Genomic DNA, 8,767 nt, shown 5'->3' on the forward strand with positions numbered 1-8,767 from the left:
ACAATCGATTCCGGTGCGAAAGAAGCCGTTACGCAACAGTAACTCGTAATAATACCGGGTAACCGGTGACAACAATCCCGACGGTGTAGCACGAGACAGAGAAGGAGAAAAAAAAAATTTGGAGTCTGTCTCAGGAAAACAAACTCGGCGATGACTTTCGGCGAGGCAAACACCGGGAGCAGAATTCCTACGTTGCTCTTCGCGAGAGCTCTAGATCCTAATACTAAAACTATGCTAATTTCGCACGCGATTGCCGACCGGGCAATATTTACAATGTTGACCGCGCTGACTGTTCTTTTAATTAAACCAGGTCCCTGTTCGGGCGCCATGTAACGATCCGACTTCGCGATGCCCTGTGGCTCAAGAGTTACCAGGGTTCGTTAGGATGGAGGTAATGAAGGTTGTGCGAAGTCTGGTAAAACTCAGGTTTATTTAATAATAATTTCTGGTGCCTGGACGAGTTTCTGGCGGCGGCGATCTCTGTCGTGACAGCGGTAGCTGACGCGACGACGGCGACGGCGGAGGTTCGCGGTCCGGCGAGAACGCGGCGGAGAAACGGCCGGCGAACAGTCAGCCTGGTTGGTCAAGGCTCGGTCGGCGCACTTACAACTAACACTACACTAATTTACGGCGCACTTACAACTGACACTACTCTACCTACGAACTACGGACGCGGGTTAAAAGACGGGCCGGGTGCGGTCCGGACAAGCGAGACCATGCTTCTGGCGGACACGGTGCGTTGGCGATTCCGGACTATGCTACCGCGGCTGGATTCTGGACGCGGGTAAAACGGCGATCTCGTCGTCCAGCGGTATCTGGCACGACGAGCCGGTCTGGTACGGTGCGCGAATCTTCTCGCGACTTGCGGGAACGTCTTTCCGGAGACGGTGCTACGGATGCGCGGATACGTCGCGGATTCCGGTACGTCGCGGTTTCGACGGGGAGCGTCTCCTGGAGCGGTCGTCTCGACCTGCGGACTGGACGGCCTCGTCGTCCAGCAGGAACGTCTGTACACTCGAACGGAAGCCCCCGATCGAAGAGTACCGAAGCGCTCGCGTCCTGGACGCACCCAGGAGTATTCGAGCTCGTTCACTGACTGGCGAGGGTGAGACTGTCTCCAGGTGAACTCCGGTGAAAATTCGTCTCGTTCTGCCTTATATAGACAGAAGACGAAAGCACGGACCACGAAGAGTGCCGCTCGCGTCGCGGCTGATTCTTCGCGGTGATTGGTGCGGGCCAGTTTCGGCAAAGTTTACAAATATGACTGCCGTTCGATCGCTCTTACTCTTAGGCCTAGACGCGGCTCGCGACGAGACGTTGTCTCGTCGCATCCCCCCCTTTCTTCGGAGACTAGTGACGAGGCGATGCCTCGTCACATCCCCCCCTTTCTTCGGAAGCGCGACGAGTCGGTGTCTCGTCGCAACAGGCCCGCGCGCGCGACAATTTAGTAACAGCCAAGCAAAGGTCTAAGACATATTACGATAGGAAAATTAATCCTGTACATTTTAACGTCGGTGAACAAGTATATTTATTAAAAGAGCCTCGCAAAGGCAAGTTTGATGCCCAATATACGGGACCGCACGAAATATGCGAAATACTCGACTCGAACAATGTAAAGTTAAGAGTAGGCAATCATTTTAAAATCGTACACGCGAATAAGATTAAGCGAGCCCCAAGTAGCCGATACGAGATACGCGCCAGCAAAGCGTAACAATTGTAAACACAGCATCCGGTGTATCGCAAACAGAATACGAACCTCGTCTGTTCTCGATAACCCCCACTCCTCCAACGAAGAGCGATAATAAATTAGGGGAACAGCAACATGAAGCCTCTCCCAAGGGTCATCATTCTGCACCAAACCAGCTCGTGAACCACATCGCAGCTACAGTCATCACCTGCGGCAGGAAAATGTGTGGTCCAGTAAGAAGAAGACAAGCTACGTTGCAGAGAGCAAACCAATACTTGGAACGATACAACGACCTCACCTGTTACAATGGAATAATCCGAGTAGCCAGCAATGGGCTGTCACGTCCGCTGACGTGTTGTGTGTCTGCCGACACGCGTTAGTTTTAAGCATACTATAATCTATTATTACCCCTTATGTTATGTTATCCTCTATACTTACCTTCTACACTTACCTTCCATACTTCCATACTTCCATACTCCCATACTTCCATACTTCCACACTTCCATACTTACCTACAGATTCCATACTTACCATTCCATACTTACCTTCCATACTTACCTACAAATTCCATACTTACCTTCCATTTCAGATTCCTCTTTTATCTCTGTACCATATTGTATTAGAATATTCATGCAAACACTGTACCAAATCTATAACTGTAAATGCGATATTTCTATTTTTAAATTGTATTACAAATTCCGTTCGAAACGCGACAGCGTGCGCGCGAGCGCCGAAGACGCTCGCCACTAGGCCGCCGCGTTACGCGCCTCCCCACTCTAGGCGCATCCCCACTCCGCCGAGGCACTCTGCCCGGAGAGCTCAGCGGAGCAAGCAGATCATCTCGGACCAGAGTTCGGTAGAGATCTCCTCTCCGACGACAAGGACTCCGGTCCTCCGGCTTCTTACAAATCAAGGGCCTCACCCTTGATCTTCTCCGGCATTCAATTCGGTTTTCTCTTTAAGATTCAATTGCGAATATCGTTTCTACATTATTGTACTTCATTCTACGTTGCTTATAATAAACCAGTATACTTTTAAACTAGAGTCAGTGATTCATAAGTTATTTCACCAACTCTCCGCAATCGACATATATTCACTTCGAGAATTTCATTCTGAACAGTCAGACGGAATCTGACTCTCTCAAATTGCTCGATAGCAATCCTCCCAAGACGAACAGATTCAAGTAATACAGAGCCGCGACTCTCTGAAAGATTTTCCATCGTTTATCTCGCGATCAACGATTAGGAAGGACGAGAGCAGCCTCCTGGTCCAGCCAGCTTCCGAAGGACGAGAGCAGCTTCCTGGTCCAGCCAGCCTACGAAGGACGTTCCTTTTCCAAGTCGACAGAAGTCGATTCAACCGGTTCATCTGTGAACGAGCGCCTGAGAGCCCTTACCGAGCGACGCCGTCAGCAGCAGCTCCTGCACCAGGAGATCACTTGCGTAACCCTTAAGAGACAGATCGAGGTCGGTAATTTCTCATTATTGTAATTGCATGCTATCGCCGCGTAAGACAGACGTCGTGGTTCCCGGGTTATACGCGGACGTACCGTGCCTCGTGGATCCTAAAGCTTTCTTGATTTAATTACGTTTTCCTCCGTGAATTCGCGAGTCGAGAGAGAATATATATATTTTTATCGCGAACACGTCACGGGACGTAACAAATTTGGTGGCAGCGGTGGGATGAAAAGCGATCACGATGTCTAATAAAGGCGGTCCCGCACATAGCACGCGATCTCAGAAGTTAACCGAAGATGAATTACAGTCATTGTCGGAACAATTGAAAGTAAAAGAAACGCGAACTCGTGACGAGAACTCCGTGTCACGTCCTAGGTCGCCACGGAACGAGAGCGTGGAGCCCAAGAAGTAGACACGGAAGAGAAACAGAGGAACGGTCTTTCGTGCCAAGACAGTCAGATGGACTGTCGTCTTGCACTAGGACAACCGGAACCGTGCAGCACCCGCTTGCAGTCAACGCGGATACTGAGTACGTCTAACGGCACGCAACGAACGCGGTGAGTTTAACAGAGAGATAAAATGAGATACATGTCATTGATATGACTCACCGGTAGCTGGTCGCGATACTTTAATAATAATGCTCCAGGAGCCATTGGCGAAGAGCTGCTGTGCCTCGTACAGCTGGTCCTCGATGCACACCTCGTCGAGGTGCGGAAGGTCCGGAAGGCGCTCGATCGTCAACGAGCGTGGGCGGGCAACGGCACCGGAGGATAACCTCATCACCACACGCAGGTTTGGTGGCAGGAACACATCACGGACGATCGTGCAGCGGGGGCGTGGCAGGATCACTGTATCCCGGCTGTCATCGTCATCGGACGTGATGGTGATGACCTCGCGTTCTTGGGTCGGCTCACTGGTAGTGACTGATGTGCGCGAGTGGTCCGCGTGATTGACCACTTGAAGAGACGCGAGAATACTATCAATTACTGCGGATTTGTTTAGGGCTCGCCTAAATTTGGCGGATTGATACTTCCGACCGGCACGTCCAGTACGTCGCATGAGGAAGGATGATTAAAGGACTGAGTAACGATAATTCAGTGAGTAATTAATTGAACCGTACTTGGCGGAGCAGCGCGTAAACACTTCTCCCTGGTTGACCAAGTATTATTGCAGGCCGACTCGTCTCGGGCCCAATGAACACGGGACGAGAGCACTATTTATTTGTCAAACTCGCTGCACGTCTTGTTTGGCGGAGCCGTGGAAACCACTTCTCCCTTGGTGACCAAAAGACAGACACGAACGAGAGCACGTTTCTAATAACGAACACTAACACGATTTATGGATTCTGGAGAATAACACTCACTGTGGCACTGGTAAAATATAGAATATATTGAATAATAAGGAATGAATGATACACTCGTTTAACAAACTTGATTACAGTAACGGAGGATAATATCTCGTTGAATATATGAATTGGAATTAGAATATATATGAGTAGAATTAATTAGATAGAATATGATTGATTGGGAGTTGGAATTGAGATAGGATTGTGCGGAATTAGGAGACGCACTAAAACACTTGTACTACGCTGCTGGAACTGGGCCAGGCTTAGGCGTGACGTCGGAGAAGTTGAACTGATCGACTGTTCGCGCTGGCGGCTGGGGCCAGACTGAACGTGTGTTCGCGCTGGCGACTGGGGCCAGACTGCCTGAAGCGTCCGCTCTGTCTTCCCTCCTTCAGCTGGGAGTCAGGATGCTGACGCTGCAGTCCTTTGTTCTTTGGAGTGGTGACGGGTGCAACCTGCCGACGGTGCAATGCACGTGGCCGTCCTCTTGCCCTCTGTTAGCGTGGGACTGCTGACGCTGCAGTTCAGTGCACGTGGCTGTCCTCTTGCCCTCTGTTAGCGTGGGACTGCAGTCCTTGGACTTCTCATAGGCGTACGTACATGGTTTTTGACGTGCCCCATAGGTGTAGGGACCATTGGGGCGATTTTTGGAATTGGGAGTGATGGGTATGAAAAACATAAATCAATGAACAAATCTTAAATCTAGAATCAAGGCGATCCTTGATTCGACCAACATCGGAGGTCGTCCGACGTAACAAAAGATTTCGGAACGCGTCGCGATGATACGAAAATCTTACCCGACGCTCAACCATTTACGAGCGATTTCAGCTTACCATCGGTCATTCCGACCGTTTCATCGATGCATCCGTCGCGCAGAGAACCATCGATAATTCCGTTACATCCGTTAGCTTCGCAATCATATAATACGAACAACGGAAACAATATGAATTCATCACTCTTGTGTAATCTCTAAGACTCTTGTTTAATTATGAAAGCCGCGATAGATTCAATTCCAGCATTCGACGGAACGAACATTCCAGTATTACAATTTACGCGAGCTTGCCAACGCGCACGCGATCTTGTCCCGCGTCACGCTGAAAGAACATTATCAAAATTAATAGTTAGCAAACTCCGCGGACGAGCATATACCGCGATCGAGGACGAAACGATCGATCGAGTTTCGGACATTTCCAACAGATTAAAAGACATATTTGGCCCTCATCACACGATCGACCATTATCGTGGCGAGGTGGCCAACATTTTCATGCATGCGTCCGAACACATCCTTCAATACATTTGAAACAGGTGTGTTTCGTCGTCGTTCGGCTTCCTCGCGTCCGGGCTCCTTAATGTTGAACAGCTCGCCGATCCAGGGTCCTAAACGACAAATGGAGTAACGCAGCGAGGAACGGAGTCGGTACGGGTGAAATAACTGAGACGAGTCGGTTGCGGGCAAATAAATTATGTTCGCTGCCTTTCAGACGCGTAAGCTACGGTGCTTCAGGATACGGTGCGCGATGGTAATGCTACGGTGCCCGTGAGTAGAACGTGTGACCGTGAGAGTGCTACCTGTAAGTGGCGTAGGACGCAGGCAGGATGGACAGGAGTAGAGTTAGATAACGACTGTCGTCGTGATCTCCTACCTAGGCCGGGTTATCGTGGTCCTTCGATGTCCGTGACGCACGGGTCATCGAAGTTCCTCCGGACAGTCGTTCAGGGAGTTCGGTCAAGGTGACGCACCTTTTCTGGCTCGACTGGCCTCGTGGGCGACTCGCCTCACGAGGGTGACCTTCTAGGCGGTTCTTAGGCGACGTCGAAGGGTGACGCACCACTTCTAGTTCAGCCGATTTCGTGGACGACGCGTCTCACGGAACTTACCGGTGACTCACCGGGTATGTTCGAGGTGGAGTACAACTCGCACCAGCGGACGGACAGGACAACTGGACAGGTGGTTCTCCGGCGAAGTCAAAGGGTGACGCACCACTTCTCGTTCGTCTGCTCTCGGAGGCGATGCGCCTAGCGAAAGAGACCGGTGACGCACCGGTTGTTCGAGGTAGAGCACGGCTCGTACCAGCGGAACCAGAATGCCGATGACGGCGGAGACGTGGACAACGATTACAGGTAGTACACTCACAGCACTGGAATATCGCACTTGGTTGTCCCTGGATAACTGCTGGCAGACTCAGGTCGTTCTAGTCTGTTCGCGGCGGCTTTTATAGGGATGGTTTGGTGGTAAGGGATGGTGGCGCGGTGCGGTATTTTGATGGTGACGTATACCTTCGTATGATCAGTATTTTGGAATTTGATTTGGATTCCCGTTGGAATACGGGCCTGGGTGCGGGGTACGTGCGGTACAGGCGGTGTTGTTTTGACAGGAGGCCGGCGGTACGGTACTAGGTTCGCGTCGTCGTGTATAACCGGTGGAGGTTTGCTAGGGGTTTATTCGTAACAGGCCTACGTTATGTAGGTCTGTTACACATTAGCCGTACGAAGGATTTACGAATGGCAATAATCGATTGCCAACGCGACGACCCAGATACGTCGGAAATAGATTCACTCACGCGAAACAGTTTCATACGCGGTCTAATTCCGCTTTTGAGAACAGAAATCCGCGCATTCAGAGGTAGATCGTTACGTACAGTATTCGACGAATCTATCATTGCGTACAAAGACCTCGAGCTCGACAGACAACGTTACGATAGAGCCGACCGACGCGTTCATTTTTCAGAGACATCGCGAAATTGAAATCGAGAGAATAGAGACTTTCGAAATAACCGTTCGCCTTCTCCCTATTTCCGGGAACAAAGTTTAGAAGGTAGATCACCATCCCCTTACAGGCAGGATGTTTACGAACAACGACCGCGCGGGTCTCGTTACGAGGGATTATCCCCTCGGCGACTTTCAGATTCTTTTACGACAGGGTCAGATTTCAACGGTCATCGAGACCGAAATAGCTCAACGTTATTTTCGAAAGAGCAACAGTCATATCGCTGGAACGATTCTCCGTACTGATCTTATTCTGATGTGTTTATAAACAAGGAGATAGCCGACCGTGAGACCGACGCAGCTGCACGCGATGACGTCAGGCGGCAATCGTACTCTCCTTCACCGCGCCGTTACGATCAACCGCGACGCGCCGACAATAACACGCGCGTGCCGCATCGTTACGAAGTACCGCAATACGCCGACAATAGCGTACCCGTGCCGCGTAAATCTGAGGACACGCGCCACGCCGACAATAGAACTTATACGCCGCCGCAGAGACGCGACGTCGCCGACAATGCACGTGCGCCTCCTCGTTTTTGTAACTATTGTCGAATTCCTGGGCACGACATTCATGAGTGCCACAACGCGAGGCAAATAACCGTTCGGGAAACGGATCGTCCATCCCGTCCGCCGCGAACTTCCGACGGGAGGTGAATCAAATCGAAATTCGAATCGTGCCCTCGTTAATCATACAGAACTCGGCTTGGAGGTCGGTTCGTCCGCTCCGTTGAGAAGTAGTGGTTGACGAGTAGACGTTTGGAAATAATAACTTTCCAATCAGATAAACGCATTTAATATTAATAATAAATAATCGAGCTCTCGCTTACGTGTTCAACCTCGGTCACAAAGGGAGAAGCATACAGCTCCGCCGAGGCAATACGTCAACGAGGTGACACTTAGTCAAAAGACTATTGAAGTTAAAGTGACAGTTTGTGAAAGGAAACGTATCAGTGTCTAAAGTGAAGTGACTGTTCTAATAGTGCCCTCGTTCGTCGCACGGTGACCCGGCTCGGAGGTCAGTTCGTCTGCTCTGCTGGGTAGTGCCGATTAACGAGTGGACATTTTCGAGTCAGGTAAATTACCTCTGGCCAGCGCCTACGGGGAACCCCTGGCCAATTTTTCTTACACGTTTGAAACTTAGATAAAATCCGACAAAAGGATTTTCAGAGTATTAGCTCTTCCGAAACAGTTCCTTCCATTCCTATCCCTTATGCGTCGTACACGTCGTGCAGGCCGAAAGTATCAACTGGCCAAATACTGCGGGCATTAAATCAAACAGCCATCTTGAACCGCGTCTTAAGTTCGACTGACTGGACTGAACTTCTCGGAACGACCGAGAATATCGAGTGTGACGCGTCAGATCACGTATCGGTATACGGTTGTCCGTGCCGTCCGATTCCGAACACAGAGGTCGACCACGCGGACCTCTCGCGTTCTTCACCTGTCAACAAACCGTCTGCTGGTCGCTACGAGATCGCCGATCTCGTTGACATCTCCGACGACGACGACGAC

Source organism: Lasioglossum baleicum, unplaced genomic scaffold (assembly GCF_051020765.1).
Source record: "Lasioglossum baleicum unplaced genomic scaffold, iyLasBale1 scaffold0459, whole genome shotgun sequence".
Lineage (NCBI taxonomy): Eukaryota > Metazoa > Arthropoda > Insecta > Hymenoptera > Halictidae > Lasioglossum > Lasioglossum baleicum.